Here is a 4,857-nt window from a genome sequence, read left to right on the forward strand (position 1 = left end):
GAAAAAATGCGGTAACTATTACAGTTTGTACTTTTAAGACATAATTATTAGATATATATAATATATTTCTTGGGAAGCTGGTACTTGTGTTTTCCTTTTGGAATGATAAAAAGTGTTTTTCTGATGTCAACACGCAAAGTTAAAAAGGGAAACACTAAAAGAACTTGCACCAGGAGGAAAAAATATATATATTTAATGTTTTCCTGATGAAAGTTGGAGTTTGGATTTATTGATAAGCTCTCGGCTGCAGAAATTCTTCTGGTTTTTTGTTGTTTTTATTCTCATCCCCCATTGAATGAGGTGAGTTGCCAATGATCAATCTTGCCGTTCTTGTGGTAGGCATGGGCCGGTATCATAACCAAAGTAAAAAACATTACTGTTTAGTCTAAAGGCAAACATTTGTTTTATGAACTCAGCGCTGTTATATAACGGGCAAAACAGGAATGTAACAAACTTCCCTCTGCTGCTAAATTAATAACATTATTAGTCAAACTTGACATTTTTGTTATTGTTTTATTTTTTATGCATATAAATCTGGAAGAATATTGACTATACATCTCCATTGTTTTTACCAATCATGTTTTTAAAAAGTTTTAACTTAATAAAAGGGATTTATGGCACTGCTTTACCTTCCTATAATGACATTTTTAGCGTAACATAAAAACCAACCCAGCCTCTTTTGTCAGTAAAGGAAAACTCTAGATGCATTTTTTCTGCAGTGTTAAGCAACAAGTGGAGGTCGGGTGCTAGGTTACTCTACATTTCACAAACCTTGAGAAAACCCGGGTCACTTTTGCACTTTATCTAGACTTTAAAACAGGAAATATTTAATTGCTTCATTATTCTTTTTTTCATTTTTAAACAATGGTACCCGACCCATGCCTATCTTATACTTTCTCTGTCCACTCTGAACTTAAACATGATTCTCCTGGATTTAGTGTGCAAGTTGGAAAACACAGCAGTGGTGTTGCATCTTTAAACGGGATGATGGAGCCATAATGAAGTGCTTCAAAGGGAGCAAAGCTGAAAGCACAATGCAGAACAGATTGGATTGGATTTGCATGGAGTATTGCAGGGTCTACTTAGCAAAATGGAGTGTTTTCTTTTCACTGATGGTCACTCAGGGCTACAAATCTGCAGAAGAGAATTGTTTGTGTTCTGAACAAGTAAAGGGCTTCATTTTTTTTTTCTTTTCAGCAGACATGAATAAAAAGAAAGCATTTACTTTTTAATAAACTGATTTTCTTTTTAAAGCTTTGCAGCTGCACTAATTAATGACTCAAAGAAGAACAACTAAGCCATATCAGGGAGGAGATCAAGTCATCCGCAAAGTGCATTATAGACAAAAATATTGGTCCTTTAGACAGTTTGAGAGTAAAACTCCAGACAAACATATCTGACCTACATCAGCCTTACGGTCAAAGTGTCCTAGCCTGTGGTCGCTGCAGCCTGATGAGTCTTTGTTCTTCCTTTTTCTCACCACTCCTCAGGCAGATGTGAATCTTGTATTGTGTGTTTATTTCTTTTTTCTGCAGAAGAGTGCAGTTTACAAAAGCAAAATGCACCATCTGTGTTTATATGAATGTATTAAGTATTTTAGTGTATATAGAACATTTCCCTCATTAAGAAAAGTGGCTTGTTGGCTCGGTGACTTACCTGTAAAGATGTTCAAATCTCTAAGTTGAAGCAAACAAGGGGGGCTTATAGTCTGAATAATAAGTTCACGTATCTGATCAAACTAATATTATTCATCTTTAAATTTTAAGGAAATGTAAGGGGAAAAAATTTTGAATTTCCACCAACATTTAATTAAATACAAGTAGTTTGGGTTACAGACTTTGTGAGACATTGTGCCTCAAAGTTCAATCAAACTGAAAATTGTGTTCTTGGAGACAAATTATTTCTGATATGAAAATATTTAACTGCTTCTACAGATTATTCTTTGTCAGCCTAAAATCTTCATTAGCAAGTTATCATCCCAGGCAGTGGGTTGAAAGAATTCGCTGCTTCAGACAGGCGAGTTCTGTGTTGGAGGAGCAGGGGATGCTGGGAAACAATTTTGAGGCACAGAAGGTTAGAGGGAGATGTTTAAATTGTATGTATTTCTGTTGTGCAGTTTAATGAATGGTTTGCTCCAGATTTTTCTTCAAGCCCATTTGTTTCGTATTCAGGTGTTAAATTAATTCTTATATAAGGGTGTGCTTCCAGTTTCAGTTAACCTTTCTGTTAAAGTTTTTTTTTTTTGTACGTTGTCTCTGCAGATTAGATCTGCATAGTTCTTCCTGTGTCTGGGAGGACGTCTGTCCTGTATGATGAATGTTTTTTTCAAGTTCACAGAGGTTCTATATGCAACTTGTTTTAAAACTTTGAACACAATAAATACAAGTGAAATGTGTTTATGATTTTTATTTTCAATAAATAAATGTTTATAAATACATTTATTCCCTTTCAAAAAAAAAAAAACGAAAGGCAACAGCATAAAGGCATGATCAACTATTTGTTTTTGTAAATTCTTTTTCTACATGCTGCAGAAAACACTTGGCAAACTTGTGAATCGAAGTTGTCCCAACCGATAAATCACGGTGAGGGCAGGTTACATTGCTCAAACGACTATTTCCCCTCCCCATGCTGTTAATTAATTCCACTGCCTTATCCAGACCTTTTTTCAGCTGCTGTATATGTGTTGCGAGCTCTTTCATATGTTCAACTATGGACTGAGTTGACATATCTTGGTGCTTCTGACAGGGGATCTCCGAGGTGTTTGAGGAGGAGCAGGGGGTTCTGGAAGGCAACCCTAAATCAGTCTGTGGGGCACAGAAGGTTAGAGGGAGATGTTTTACTATTAAATCGTATGTATTTCTAAGAACAATGGTTCCATGATTAATCAACCCATAAGCTAAATGTAGAAAGGACCTTCAGCTTAATCAGTTTGACCAAATAAATAAACAACTAGAAAATACACAGTACCAAGAGCAACGCTATTTTTTTCTTTCATTTTATTTTGTCTCAGTCAAGTTTTGTTTGAATAACTTTTTTTTTTCTGTCTGCAGCTACTGTTTTTATATCTATTCAAAAATGTATAGAATTAATTAATATTAAGAGAGACACCAGAGTCCACAATGACCTGACAGCAGCTATAAAATCAGCATGGGCTTCCTCAGCAGCACCACAGGCTAATCACCTCCATGCTGCATTGAGGAAGTCATTCATGTAGAAGAGACCTAACTATTGAGTTCTCTCACTGTACAGTTCATGGACTTGCACTCAAGCAGGCATGCATATTAATGCTAAGGCATGTCCGTGGGACAACAGATGAAGATAAGGCTATACTGCAATCCGGCATGTTTATATACTTTTTTTTATTTTCATATGTTTTCATTAACATGAACTGTCCTAATCAGATAAATAGATTCTATTTCTCCACTGTGAGATCAATAAAGTCAATCAATCAAATTAAATAAAAATTTAAAACCTTTCTAAAGACCTTATGGAGAGTTTTGTTTGTTTCTGAACTCTAAAACTATTATAATCTATTCTAGATTGTCAAAAAATAGGTAAAGAAATATATCATTGTGTGTTATCTAAATTAGATTAACTGAATCAAACTGTTAAGCTACACCTGAATAATTTTTTCTGAGGACATGCAAGCCATTGTATCTTTTGTTTGAAAAATTAGATCATAAAACTTCAATATATATACACACACACACAATGATATAGGTATATATTGTGCTTTAAAAAACAAAGTTAATCTGGAAATGTGTTGCTGGAGATATGCCACTGATTCCCACAATCTCATTATAAAACAACCTAAGTAATGACTTCATTTCATGACTTAACACTTCAAGGCTAAAGAAAGAATACCAGGTTGAAAGTAAAGGTGTTTACAACTTCTTCACCAAATTTATAAACTCCAATATAAATCTGTAGTCTTAAATAAAAACAGCTCCTTACCAGATTTTTCAGCATCCCCCTGATCACATTCAGTAGATCACTTTTGGTGTCTTGTTTTTGGCTGCTCAATGTGGTGCGTGGCACACACGTCCCTTGCATACATCTGATGAACAGCAAGATAAGGACTACTGTCGAGATAAAACAGCACAGAACAGATATCAATCAAACGTGAACATGCACAGAGAAAAAGATCTGCAGCCCCATTGGGAGCTTTTTACACATCTAATCTTTGTAAGTTTCCTGATTAGTTAAACAACGGGTTAGAAGGTTACCTCTTTGAAAATCCATGACAGGAGTGCAGAGTTCAGTGCGACAGCAGGCTCAGATATGGCACTTTCTCTTGTCCATCTTATGAAGATCCCTTTTATTGGGAAAAATATGCAGGGGAGAAAACTTTCCCCTGCATATGACGTTCTTAGGGTTTAGTGTTACTAAGTGAAACTACACCTCCACAATAAGTGTTAATAATCTGACTAAACCTAAAAAAAAAAAAAAAAGCTTTTGCAAGTTGATTGTCACCTGCACTAATAGGAACAAATGTTTAGGTTTATGATTTGAGGATTTTTTTCATATATGACAACAAGATAAAAATAGAAAAACTCTTACATATTGAGCCAATCTCCATCAAAACCACAGAACACTTTGGTACATAGACTCGGAGCGGGTTAACATTATTATTACTATTATAACATTTCTTTTAATTTGGTAGATCTAGTTGATCTTAAGAATTGATTTTTAAGCGAACTACAAGATTGACAGTACTGCATGGAGAGCACCTACCAAAACCACAGAAGCCAATGCATTGTTCTAATACATCATGGAAAGAACAGACTTTAGACTTTAGACAGTTTTGATTTGTCATTTTGTTTACACAAGTGTAAAACAAAAAGATCTTTTAAAAGT

The sequence above is a fragment of the Cyprinodon variegatus genome, unplaced genomic scaffold (assembly GCF_000732505.1).
Source record: "Cyprinodon variegatus isolate N-32 unplaced genomic scaffold, C_variegatus-1.0 Scaffold178, whole genome shotgun sequence".
In the NCBI taxonomy this organism is placed as follows: domain Eukaryota; kingdom Metazoa; phylum Chordata; class Actinopteri; order Cyprinodontiformes; family Cyprinodontidae; genus Cyprinodon; species Cyprinodon variegatus.